The sequence below is a fragment of the Dendropsophus ebraccatus genome, chromosome 7, assembly GCF_027789765.1.
Source record: "Dendropsophus ebraccatus isolate aDenEbr1 chromosome 7, aDenEbr1.pat, whole genome shotgun sequence".
NCBI classification, from domain to species: Eukaryota; Metazoa; Chordata; class Amphibia; order Anura; family Hylidae; genus Dendropsophus; species Dendropsophus ebraccatus.
The window spans coordinates 114,924,547-114,938,695 of record NC_091460.1 but is presented as its reverse complement, the minus strand read 5'-3'; the positions used below and the strand labels follow the sequence as shown (position 1 = coordinate 114,938,695).

The window sequence follows — 14,149 nt, the reverse complement described above, 5'->3', positions numbered from 1 at the left end:
ACCAGGGATAATGTGTATTACCAGCTACAGGAATCTAGACCACCAGGGATAATGTGTATTACCAGCTACAGGACTCTAGACCACCAGGGATAATGTGTATTACCAGCTACAGGACTCTAGACCACCTGGGATAATGTGTATTACCAGCTACAGGAATCTAGACCACCAGGGATAATGTGTATTACCAGCTACAGGACTCTAGACCACCTGGGATAATGTGTATTACCAGCTACAGGACTCTAGACCACCAGGGATAATGTGTATTACCAGCTACAGGACTCTAGACCACCAGGGATAATGTGTATTACCAGCTACAGGACTCTAGACCACCAGGGATAATGTGTATTACCAGCTACAGGACTCTAGACCACCAGGGATAATGTGTATTACCAGCTACAGGAATCTAGACCACCAGGGATAATGTGTATTACCAGCTACAGGACTCTAGACCACCAGGGATAATGTGTATTACCAGCTACAGGACTCTAGACCACCTGGGATAATGTGTATTACCAGCTACAGGAATCTAGAACACCAGTGATAGTGGACATTACCAGCAATAGCACTCTAGACCACTAAGGATAATGTGTATTACCAGCTACAGGACTCTAGACCACCAGGGATAATGTGTATTACCAGCTACAGGAATCTAGACCACCAGGGATAATGTGTATTACCAGCTACAGGACTCTAGACCACCTGGGATAATGTGTATTACCAGCTACAGGAATCTAGACCACCAGGGATAATGTGTATTACCAGCTACAGGACTCTAGACCACCTGGGATAATGTGTATTACCAGCTACAGGACTCTAGACCACCACAGATAATGTGTATTACCAGCTACAGGACTCTAGACCACCAGGGATAATGTGTATTACCAGCTACAGGACTCTAGACCACTAAGGATAATGTGTATTACCAGCTACAGGACTCTAGACCACTAAGGATAATGTGTATTACCAGCTACAGGACTCTAGACAACCAGGGAAAATGTGTATTACCAGCTACAGGACTCTAGACCAGGGTTTCTCAACCTGGGGTACGCGGCGCAGGTTGAGGGGGTACGCGGGAGCCGGCCGGGAGAGGTGCGGGAGTGGAGGGCAGCAGTGGAGGCGCTGATGACGCACATGTCTGTGCACTGGGCCTCAGCTCCCCTGTCCCGCTGCTGCAGTGCGGCCCTGGTGGTTGTCGGGAAGGAGGAGGAGGCTGCAGCAGCTTCCTGTGGGCTCCAGTCACCGTGCAGTACATGTACTGCGGGCTCTGTCTGTGGGGGAGCTGACAAAACAGTACGGCTGCAAAAGCCTCCAGCCGACAAGCGTCTCCCTGGGATGAGGCGGCTGCATCTGCACTTGGCAGATCTGCTGGAGGCCAGGGAGCACCACTACTGATGTAGGTAATAGGGTTGGGGGATGCTGAAAGGCTGGGGGCCACTGACAGAGGATTACCTTCCCCTCCGGCCGTTCCCGAGTGTCCGACAAGCCCCGCCCCCTGGTGACAAGCCCCGCCCCCTGCGCCGACCATGGTTAGTAAGTTAACTCACTGCCAGTTAGAAGTCTCCCGGCTATCCAGCATAGTGTGTAACAGAGGTCCCCCGGCTATCCAGCATAGTGTGTAACAGAGGTCCCCCGGCTATCCAGTATAGTGTGTAACAGAGGTCCCCCGGCTATCCAGCATAGTGTGTAACAGAGGTCACCCGGCTATCCAGCATAGTGTGTAACAGAGGTCTCCCGGCTATCCAGCATAGTGTGTAACAGAGGTCCCCCGGCTATCCAGCATAGTGTGTAACAGAGGTCACCCGGCTATCCAGCATAGTGTGTAACAGAGGTCACCCGGCTATCCAGCATAGTGTGTAACAGAGGTGACCCGGCTATCCAGCATAGTGTGTAACAGAGGTCCCCCGGCTATCCAGCATAGTGTGTAACAGAGGTCCCCCGGCTATCCAGCATAGTGTGTAACAGAGGTCCCCCGGCTATCCAGCATAGTGTGTAACAGAGGTCTCCCGGCTATCCAGCATAGTGTGTAACAGAGGTCCCCCGGCTATCCAGCATAGTGTGTAACAGAGGTCCCCCGGCTATCCAGTATAGTGTGTAACAGAGGTCCCCCGGCTATCCAGCATAGTGTGTAACAGAGGTCCCCCGGCTATCCAGTATATTGTGTAACAGAGGTCTCCCGGCTATCCAGCATAGTGTGTAACAGAGGTCCCCCGGCTATCCAGCATAGTGTGTAACAGAGGTCTCCCGGCTATCCAGCATAGTGTGTAACAGAGGTCTCCCGGCTATCCAGCATAGTGTGTAACAGAGGTCTCCCGGCTATCCAGCATAGTGTGCAACAGAGGACCCCCGGCTATCCAGCATAGTGTGTAACAGAGGTCTCCCGGCTATCCAGCATAGTGTGTAACAGAGGTCTCCCGGCTATCCAGCATAGTGTGTAACAGAGGTCCCCCGGCTATCCAGCATAGTGTGTAACAGAGGTCCCCCGGCTATCAGGCCCGGATTGGTAATCTGGCAAATGCCTGCTGGGCTGCCAGGATTACCAGTCCGGGGGCCGCCGGTCCTGGCCCCCATGTGCACCGACCCTCAGCAGTGGCTGCAAGAATAGCGCAGCCGGCCGCTGCGCTATTCATTCAGCCTCTGCAGAGGGTCGGTGACCTGGCCCTTTAACTGTGAGCGTTCAAGATGAACGCTCACAGTCTGCAGCGGCCGTGCTCTGACTGACAGAACCAGGGAGCCATTGGCCCCTGGCCCTGCCAGTCACTCCTGTGGCCGTCCAGTCTTCGTAGCCGGAAGGTGTCAGGGCCGGCCCGGGGTCGCAGACGTGCCGCGCGCAGGCACGTCTGCAGGAACCTCTGCCAGGCCCCCAGTGGCTGACGTCACTTCCGTGACACGCCACTGAGGACCTGGCAGGAGAGAGACGCCGCCGCGCTGCAGCAGGAGGCAGGTGCAGTGACCGAAGATCCGGGAGGAAGAAGCTGCCAGGAGCGAGTTGTCAGGTGAGAATGTGTGTGGTTTTTTTTTATTACCCCTTCACATGTGGCCATGGGGGGGGGGGGGATTTATGTGGATGCACAGCAGGGGGCTATTCTACATTGGGGGGATGCAGGGGGAGGCTATTCTATATTGGGGGGGATGCAGGGGGAGGCTATTCTATATTGGGGGGATGCAGGGGGAGGCTATTCTATATTGGGGGGATGCAGGGGGGCTATTCTATATTGGGGGGATGCACAGCAGGGGAGGCTATTCTATATTGGGGGGATGCAGGGGGGGCTATTCTATATTGGGGGGATGCATAGCAGGGGAGGCTATTCTATATTGGGGGATGCAGGGGGGGCTATTCTATATTGGGGGGATGCAGGGGGGCTATTCTATATTGGGGGGATGCAGGGGGGGCTATTCTATATTGGGGGGATGCAGGGGGCTATTCTATATTGGGGGATGCACAGCAGGGGAGGCTATTCTATATTGGGGGATGCAGGGGGGGGCTATTCTATATTGGGGGATGCACAGCAGGGGAGGCTATTCTATATTGGGGGGAAGCAGGGGGGCTATTCTATATTGGGGGGATGCAGGGGGGGCTATTCTATATTGGGGGGATGCAGGGGGGCTATTCTATATTGGGGGGATTCACAGCAGGGGAGGCTATTCTATATTGGGGGATGCAGGGGGGGCTATTCTATATTGGGGGGATGCAGGGGGGGCTATTCTATATTGGGGGGATGCAGGGGGAGGCTATTCTATATTGGGGGGATGCAGGGGGAGGCTATTCTATATTGGGGGATGCAGGGGGGCTATTCTAAATTGGGGGGATGCACAGCAGGGGAGGCTATTCTATATTGGGGGGATGCAGGGGGGGCTATTCTATATTGGGGGGATGCAGGGGGGGGCTATTCTATATTGGGGGATGCAGGGGGGGCTATTCTATATTGGGGGATGCAGGGGGGCTATTCTATATTGGGGGATGCAGGGGGGCTATTCTATATTGGGGGATGCAGGGGGGCTATTCTATATTGGGGGATGCAGGGGGGCTATTCTAAATTGGGGGGATGCAGGGGGGCTATTCTATATTGGGGAGATGCAGGGGGAGGCTATTCTATATTGGGGCGATGCAGGGGGAGGCTATTCTATATTGGGGGGATGCACTGCAGGGGAGGCTATTCTATATTGGGGGGATGCACAGCAGGGGAGGCTATTCTATATTGGGGGATGCAGGGGGGCTATTCTATATTGGGGGATGCAGGGGGGGGGGCTATTCTATATTGGGGGGACGCAGGGGGGGCTATTCTATATTAGGGGGATGCAGGGGGGCTTTTCTATATTGGGGGATGCAGGGGGCTATTCTATATTGGGGGATGCAGGGGAGGCTATTCTATATTGGGGGGATGCAAGGGGGGCTATTCTATATTGGAGGAATGCAGGGGGGCTATTTTATATTGGGGGATGCACAGCAGGGGGGCTATTCTATATGGGGGGGAATGCACGGGGGGCTATTCTATATTGGGGGGATGCAGGGGAGGCTATTCTATATTGGGGGGATGCAAGGGGGGCTATTCTATATTGGAGGGATGCAGGGGGGCTATTTTATATTGGGGGGATGCACAGCAGGGGGGCTATTCTATATGGGGGGGAATGCACGGGGGGCAATTCTATATTGGGGGGATGCAGGGGGGCTATTCTATATTGGGGGGATGCAGGGGGCTTTTCTATATAGGAGGGGGATGCAGGGGGGCTATTCTATATGGGGGGAATGCACGGGGGGCTATTCTATATGGGGTGGAATGCACGGGGGGCTATTCTATATTGGGGGATGCAGGGGGGCTATTCTATATTGGGGGATGCAGGGGGGGGGCTATTCTATATTGGGGGGACGCAGGGGGGGCTATTCTATATTAGGGGGATGCAGTGGGGCTTTTCTATATTGGGGGATGCAGGGGGCTATTCTATATTGGGGGATGCAGGGGAGGCTATTCTATATTGGGGGGATGCAGGGGGCTATTCTATATTGGAGGGATGCAGGGGGGCTATTTTATATTGGGGGATGCACAGCAGGGGGGCTATTCTATATGGGGGGGAATGCACGGGGGGCTATTCTATATTGGGGGGATGCAGGGGAGGCTATTCTATATTGGGGGGATGCAAGGGGGGCTATTCTATATTGGAGGGATGCAGGGGGGCTATTTTATATTGGGGGGATGCACAGCAGGGGGGCTATTTTATATGGGGGGGAATGCACGGGGGGCAATTCTATATTGGGGGGATGCAGGGGGGCTATTCTATATTGGGGGGATGCAGGGGGCTTTTCTATATAGGAGGGGGATGCAGGGGGGCTATTCTATATGGGGGGAATGCACGGGGGGCTATTCTATATGGGGTGGAATGCACGGGGGGCTATTCTATATGGGGGGATGCAAGGGGGGCTATTCTATATGGGGGGGATGCAGGGGGGGCTATTCTATATGGGGGGATGCAAGGGGGGCTATTCTATATGGGGGGGATGCAGGGGGGGCCATTCTATATGGGGGGAAGCACAGCAGGGGGGCTATTCTATATGGGGGGATGCACGTGGGAGCTATTCTATATGGGGGGATGCACAGCAGGGGGGCCATTCTATATGGGGGGGGGGGTGAACGGGGGGCTATTCTATATATGGGGGGATGCACGGAGGGCTATTCTATATGGAAAGGTGTGAAGCAGGAGGCTATTCTATATGGAGGGATGTATTGATGAGGATGTTGCTGGAGCATGAAGCCTAAAATGTCTGTCTGACAGATCCCGTGGAGAGGAGGAGTCATGGCCAGAGAAGCCTTCATGATGGCCGGAGCCAGATGGAGAAGAAAAGGAAAAGTGGACGTCTCTTCCTGCAGAGAAGACGCCTACTGTGAGTCACAGGATGTAACTGCACTATAATCACTTATAAGGTCTGCAGAACCTTTATACAGCTGGGATCTACCTCTGTATCAGGGGTGTCACACTCCATCCTTCCAGGTGTTGCAAAAATACAATTCCCATCATGGTTTATCTGTCCAGGCATGATGGGATTTGTAGTGATGTAACAGCTGGAAGGCTGGTGTTTGACACCTGTGTTTTATGGTCACTGCTTTGGAAGAATATTGGTCTTTATATGGTGGCTGTTATTTTGTGCATATAACAATACTTGGCACATTTGGCCCAATGACCATTGGCAGAACTGCACAGATACGGTAATACATTGTATATACACATCTATATAACTTTTAAATGGAATCTGTCAGCACCTTTTCGTCTTCTGAGGTGTTGACATTGTGAGGAAGGTGTGTGTGTGTGTTACCTTTCTTTTTCTGGTAGCTGCTGTACTTTTTCCATAATCTGTTCTGTAACTTGCGGCACAAGTGTCAAAGAGGAGTCTTGGTGCCGCACTTCGTCCCTCCTCCAACTACCCCCTCCTCCCAGCTTCACCTGAATATTCATTGGGGCCTTCCTGGCAACGTCATCTGACTGCAAAGACCTCGCACACACTTGTCAGTTTGCGTATGCGGCCTGGCTCTGTGCGGCGCGCACGCTCCCGACGAACAATTCGCGGATGTGGTAGCGCTGAGGGCCAGAGTTGATGCGCACAGTGCGCCTGCGCCGCTCTGATGCTTTACGGCGCATGTGCAAATTGTTCGGGCGGGAGCGCACGTACTGCACAGAGCGGGGCGTATGCGCGAACTGACAAGTGTGCATGGGGCCTTTGCCGTCAGATAACGTCGCCAGGAAGGCCGCAGCCAGCCCCCAATGAATATTCAGGTGAAGCTGGGAGGAGGAGATAGTTGGAGGCGGGACGAAGTGCATCACGAACGCAGCACCAAGACTCCTGTTTGGCACTTGTGCCGCAAGTTACAGAACAGATTATGGAAAAATTACAGCAGCTACCAGAAAAAGAAAGGTAATACACACACGAACACACACACACCTTCCTCACAATGTCAGCACCTCAGAAGCTGAAAAGGTGCTGACAGATTCCCTTTGATGTACTTTTAATAGAAAACAAGTTTTTCTTATCCGGAGTTCCCCTTTAAATATTACCCATTTATTGTCATCCCCTATTTGTTTTAGGACGACCATCTATTCAACAGTAATGAGCGCAGAATACCCACATTTGTATCAAACCTGGATAAAGATTGAGGATTAAAAAGGTAAGTCTTCCAGTACTTATCAGCTGCTGTATGTCCTGCAGGAAGCAATGCATTCTTTCCAGTAACCTAAGATGTTTTATCTGGTAATTTTTTACTTTGAAGGTTTATCCATCAATAAACAGGGAGATGAAGCAGCAGCTCATCAATACTTCAGACTACAGATTACACGCTCACTCCGTAGTCCGAGTTAGTAAACTTCATTTTTACCAAACCTATGGTATTAGGGGAAAAATACTATAGGTAGGGTGCTGGGCCTATGGACCCTTTGTCATAGTTGCCTTTTCATGTGGCCTCTGATGGCAGCTGTGCTGAATTGAAAAACATATGTAAACCCTTCTTAAGGCTATGTTCACACTATGTAAGTTTTTGGTTGTAGCGCGTTCCTTGAATAAGCGGCCGGAGATTTACGTAGTTTGCGTACAATGGAAAGTATACGCTCTACGGCTGCACAGTTCACACTACGCCAGGATCGTACGCGGCGCCGTAAAAAATTTACCAGACCATTGATTGAGGACGAAAATGCCGTAACTTACACCCGTAGCGTTACATGCGGTCCCGTACGTAGTGGTGATTTCTTCATTTTTGCACTTTTCTTTGCCGATCCAAAAGGTTCTGTGGGGTGTCCGGGGCTAGCCGAAGATTTCCAAGTAAAAGACCGCTGTCAGATCGCTACGTAGGGCGCTCGGGAAGCGTAAGTAGACTACGGCGTAAGTTCGCGGACCGTACGTAGCCGGCCGCAACTTACGTAAAACCCCGGCCGGAGTTTAACACGTATATGTCCGGCCGCGAAAATATGCGGCCGGACATATACATAGTGTGAACATAGCCTAAGGCTGGGTTCACACTACGTATATATTTCAGTCAGTATTGCGATCCTCATATTGCAACCAAAACCAGGAGTGGATTAAAAACACAGAAAGGATCTGTTCACACAATGTTGAAATTGAGTGGATGGCCGCCATATAACAGTAAATAACGGCCATTATTTCAATATAACAGCCGTTGTTTTAAAATAACAGCAAATATTTGCCATTAAATGGCGGCCATCCACTCAATTACAACATTGTGGAAACAGAGCCTTTCTGTGTTTTCAATCCACTCCTGGTTTTGGTTGCAATATGAGGACCACAATACTGACTGAAATATACGTAGTGTGAACCCAGCCTAAAGGAGAAGTTCGGCATTTAAAAAAAAAAAAACGACAGCTGGCAGGGGGGGAACATAATAAGCAACAGCTACACAACTACTTACCTGCGAATTGTCATGTGCCCGCAAAAGGTTTGGGACCCGCAACAGAAGGCATTTTCCCCTGGGTTCTGATAACGTCACAACTTGGGGGGAAATGCCTGACCTGGCTGATGGATGCCCCATCAGCCAACCAGTGACTGCAGCGGTGTCCCACCGCAGTCATTGACTGGCTGAGTGGAGTATTCATCAACTGGGCCGTGACGTTGAAGAGCTGGGAGCCCTGGAGTAGGATGTGCAAAGTGCTGGCACTGGGAACGTTAAATATGTGTTCTTTATCATGTTCCCCCCACCTGAACTGTATTTTTGTTTCCTTCATGTTGCTGCCCATGTTTAGACGAACAATTCATTCCATACTTATTATCTATTCAGTCTTCTATCCCCAGTTCTGAGCTGCTGCTTTCTGCTGAAGACACAAAAAAGTATGTGTGAGCTGTTCCCTCTGCCCCCCTCCTCCCCCTTCCCTTCTGAGACGGCTGATGTAAACAAGTGCTTGACTGGCTTTATCTGCAGCATTGTAGCTTCTTTGTAATGCAGTGAGTTGTTTACATTAGCTGTCCCAGAAGAGAGGGAGGGAGGAGGAGTGAAAGACGAAGAGAGAGGCTCACACACAGATTTTTGTGTCTTCAGCAGAAAGCAGCAGCTCAGAACTGGGGGAAGGAGACTGAATAGATAATAACAAGTATGGAATGAATTGTTAGTCTCACCATGGGCAGCAATAAACCAAAAGTTATGTTTGAGTGGAATACCACTTTAGGACTGCTCCACAGATGAATTTTAATGCAAAATTCTCGCATAATTTTCCAAAGTGTGTCTATTTTCTGCATACATATACACATAGAAAAATTAGGTAAGTAAAGAAATGTTAGATCATCTGAAGCTAAGTTAATTAATAAATGACTATGACAGGCAGGTTAATCATTCATGAACATACAGGGGAAGAGTCCAAGTGAAACTTCAAATAACAGAAATCCACAAAAGAAAAGTCTAAAGAACCATGAATAATGTGCTGCAGTACGGTCTTACTGTATTTTTAAAGTTTTCCACCCTTATTACTAGGTTAGTTTTTAAGGTAGGGCACAATAAATTAGATACACGAGTGAGGATATAAAAATTGTTTTTTGTACATGTAAATCACTACATGTTACACAACTACATGTTACAGTTACACAACTAATATGTAATAGCTAAACCAATAACCCCTCCAACATAGATAAAGCCAGTGCATATGATACAATTACAGGGAGACTAAACAGGGTTATACTACAGCAAAACAATATAGACCACCAACAAAAACAAAATGCTCTACCCAAAAGATATGTAATAAAATGAATCTTTATTAATCATGAGCAAAAATACCATATTGTAAAAACAATGGATGGATCAGAACAGCTGCTTGCAGACACATGGCCAAAAGAACAAAACGTATAATGTGGTTATGGGACAGAAATGACAAGGTCTATATATAGATGGTAATAATAAGGTGCCTAACACCAGTAATCCAAATACAGTGATCCCTCAATTTACAATGGCCTCAAATACAATATTTTCAACATACAATAATACTTTCTGGACCATTGTAACTTGAGACCAGACTCAACATACAGTGCTACAGAAAGTCCAGATCTGCGAAACATGTAAAAAAAAAATAGCTGATCGACCAATGAGAGTGGCTATTTTACTGGTAAAATCCCAGTATTAGTGAAGTATCTGCACTGGTTGGCTGGTTGGTATCTCCTTCCTACAGTACGGTGTGATACTACATGTTCTGTACCTGGGCCAGGATGAGTCGCTCCTTTGGGCACCAGGTGAGAGCGGCTTCATTTTATTTTTCTGGGACCCTGTGTGATCTGTACAGAACCCTGAAAACGCTCCAGTCCTCTACACAGAAAGAAATTTAGAATCTCTTGTAGATCTTTCTCACAGTTTTATGTAAGGGTTTGCTTTATCCATATTAGTTAGTTGCTTATTTTCCTTTAATGTTTCATTTTTTTCTCATTTTGGGGGATTTAGAACCAATTTCCAGTTTTCCATAGAGTTTTGGTCTCAACATTCAATGGTTTCAACACACAATGGTCGTCCTGGAACCAATTATTATTGTATGTTGAGGGACCACTGTATTCTACATAACCAGTTGGACTATATGCAATATGAAAACGACATGTGTCCACAATCTAAAAAAAATAACAGTATTCCCTACTGGTAAAGCATTACCTAAAGTGCTGGTTCACACTACGCCCATGCGGTATGCCCCAACGTGCGTTTCGGCAACACGCTTTTCTCGAGGGGTGAAAGGCAAGAATGTGCTTTATCTACTGTTAATTTAAATTATGAACGTTATAAAGACAGTGACACTTTAGAGGTGAAGTCTGGGGGGGGGGGGGGAGGGGCAAAAAAATTATTTCTGTCCGGAGGTGGGGGAACTTAAAAAAGAGATCATATTCACCTGCACAGCGCGACAGACCCCTCGCGGACCCCAGCCACCTGTCTTCTTAGCTCACATCACAACCCGCCTGACTGATTCCCTGCTTAGTCAGTCAGTGACTGGGTCGGGACACCTCTGCCATTACTGATTGCCTGAGCTGGATAAATTCCACACACTTGTGAGGGTGAGTTTCAGCCGAGTCGTGACATACCCGGAACCCAGAAGATGACACCTGGCGGGATATGGGAACCCAGTCATGTGGCACAACGCGGGGACAGGAAAGCTTAGTGTCTTTTTTATTGTCGCCCTACCCCCTGCCCATAATGATTTTTGCCCCCCCCCCCTTTGGCCTTCCAGTATACTTCCCTTGAACCTTCTTCCAGCCCGCTTGAAGGCAACCATTTAGCATGATCACGCTGCTATAGCTCCAAGCTGTAACAAATAGATCTCCAACACAACTCCCATACTAAATCTGTGGTGTCTTCATCAGTAAATGTAGCTACTCGAAAAACATCTTTTTTTATTTTCCTGCACATGAGGCAGGGGGAGAGCTGTGAACTAGTCGTGTTTGTGGTGTCTGGGCTGCGACTAGTCATGGCTCTGCCTGTCAGTGTGCTCTACAGCTATGATTGACATGCAAAGAGGCAACTAACGTGTCTCTCTGCCAGTCAATCATCCTGGCAGAGCACACCGACAGGCAGAGAGCCGTGATTAGTCACAGCCCGGACACCGCCCACATGACTATCTCACGTCTCTCTCTCTGCCTCCCGTGCCGGAATAAAAGATGTTTTTCCAGTGACTACTCTTACTGATGAAGACACCACAGATACAGTATGGGAGCTGTGTAGGAGTTCTATTTGCTGCAGCTGGAAGCTATGTGTGTGTTTATTTGCACATGGGACACAAGTCACCCATGGCAAAGAAATCCTGACCTAGATAAGATTTCTAGATATTCCATAAACCAATGCTCCATAGTAACTGAGTACTGATCTCTTAGATCGGCACTTGCTTACAGAGCCTTTACATTGCTTGAGCATCAGGTAGGTAGGGCCTCACTAAGGATTGCTGGATCTTTTATGCAACCCTTAGACCACTACAGACAGTGGTCAGAATGAGAATGAAACAGTGGACAGGTAAAGTAAACTGTTGAATCGTCAGCTGTTGGCCTCGCATCACTATTACACTATTACACCACTATTACGCGATACGTGGTCGGCCGCCGATGATTTTAGGTCAGGGCCCAAAGAAACGATCAGCCAATAATCGTTTCATCAGCTGATCCTTGTCTCTGTTACACAGAGTGATAATCAGCCGAATTGGGCCGATTTTGCTGATTATCGCTTTGTGTAATAGGGCCCTTAGTCTTTGACGTTAAAGGGGTTATCCAGCGCTACAAAAATATGGCCACTTTCCCCCTACTGTTGTCTCCAGTTCGGGTGGGGTTTTGAAACTCACTTCCATTGAAGTAAATGGAGCTTAATTGCAAACCGCACCTGAACTGGAGACAACAGTAGGGGGAAAAGTGGCCATGTTTTTTGTAGCGCTGGATAACCCCTTTAAAATAAAGACGCAAACACATTACCATCTACATGGGTAAACATGTTCTTGCCAATGTTATATGCAACTGATGTCATCATTTTACCTTATTTCAGCTGGTGGAAGAAAAGTAAAACCTGTCAGAGGAGAATAATTTCACTTCATCTTGAGATCGAGGTTCTTTCCTGTTGGCGCTCTTTAAATGATTGGAAACCCTTCTGTATAAATACAGGCAACAATATATGTGCGTTCAATCACGTCACCTATACAATGGGAACCACATAATCATAAAATAGGTGGTGGCTCCCTAAACCACTATATACAGAAACATGTATGTATAGCTTAACATGTAAAGTTGAGTGGTAAGTAGAGATAAGCGCAACTCGAGCATGTTAGAGTCTGATTGTTCGCCATTTGATTACCAGAGGCTGAAGAGGAGTGGGAATCCGGGTAAATATGGATACAGCCATGAAAAACAGATACGAGCATGCTTTAGTTGTGCTCATCTCTAATGGTAAGTAAGGTCTATTCCTAATGTCTATTTTCACAAATATTAAACTCCTATCCCAGCAATAGAGATACCAACCAACCTGGGAATGGGTCCCCAACACATATTTTCGCATTTATTCATAAATCCAGCACTTCTTTGTCTGTCAAAGTGACAGTCCTAAAAATTTATTACAGCTCCTAGCTAGAGTATATTTCTACTATAGTTTACGCCACTTGATGGTTCATTCCCTTTGTTGTGAAGTCCCACCCACTTTTTAAAAAAAATTCTGTTATGCTGTTCTACACATGTGCTGCATGGATTCACGCTCCAAACTGGTGCACATAGATACCTTTCACTAAAACTGTGCAAAATAAACTTTATTGCTCCATGTGGTAAGTGTTAATAGTCATAGCGTTTCTCCTGCATAATGTACGTGTCACTATCTGGATATCATGTCAATTACTCTCCTGTTATACACCATTTTGATTATATTGTACATGATCTTTTCTGTGCGTTAGAAGTAAAATTTACTATTCCCATAAAGTCTGAATGCTGGTTCTTCTGCTGCAAACTGACACCATCTGCAGCAATGTGTGTTGGTATCTTTCTTATACTGAGCTTGATAAACATTAGACAGGACATGGCAGCATAACACCATATTACAAAGCAACATCACACATAAAACAAGGCAGTGCAATGTCAGTAATACGAAGTAACAAAACTGTGGTGACAACCAACCGTTTCAGTATAACAGGACCCTGTACTTGGACACTGCACATGTTTGTGTTTTACTGCTACTTGAACTTACACTTAGTACACTTTGCACTCATGGTAGCCAGTGTTCATGCCTGGAGCCTTTAAAGTGAACCTGTGCCCTGGGCTGGTTTAATAGATTGTCTTCTTCAAGGTGGTGACACCTATAGTTATAAAAAATGAATTGGGTAAGGCAGTGAAAGTGTGACAAGTATTATCAGAGCTGGATCTTAAAGCGACTCTGTACCCACAATCTGCCCCCCCCCCCCCCCCCCCCCAAAAAAAAAACGCTTGTATCTTCATATAGCTGCTTTTAAACCAAGAGCTGTCCTGGGGTCAGTTCGGCAGGTGATGCAGTTATTGTCCTAAAAAACTACTTTTAAACTTGCAGCCCTGTGCCAAACTGTGGCCTAGAGCATGGGTCTCCAAACTACGGCCCTCCAGCTGTTGCAAAAGTACATTTCCCATCATGCCTGGACAGCCAAATCCAAAGCTTTAGCTGTCCAGGCATGATGGAAGTTGCGGTTTTGCAACAGCAGGAGGGCCGCA

The 14,149-nt window shown here is 48.0% G+C and overlaps 1 long non-coding RNA gene across 2 annotated transcripts; it reads left to right on the top strand.

Moving 5' to 3' along the window:
- The first annotated feature begins 1,199 nt into the window (after window positions 1–1,199).
- On the top strand, window positions 1,200–13,363 carry LOC138796978 (uncharacterized). 2 transcript variants are annotated; one of them, XR_011363868.1, is made up of 4 exons: window positions 1,200–1,393; window positions 5,767–5,875; window positions 7,072–7,151; window positions 12,474–13,363. It is a non-coding gene; the product is annotated as an uncharacterized lncRNA (long non-coding RNA). The 2 variants fall into 2 exon arrangements; XR_011363869.1 differs by lacking the exon at window positions 5,767–5,875.
- Window positions 13,364–14,149: the final 786 nt, after the last annotated feature.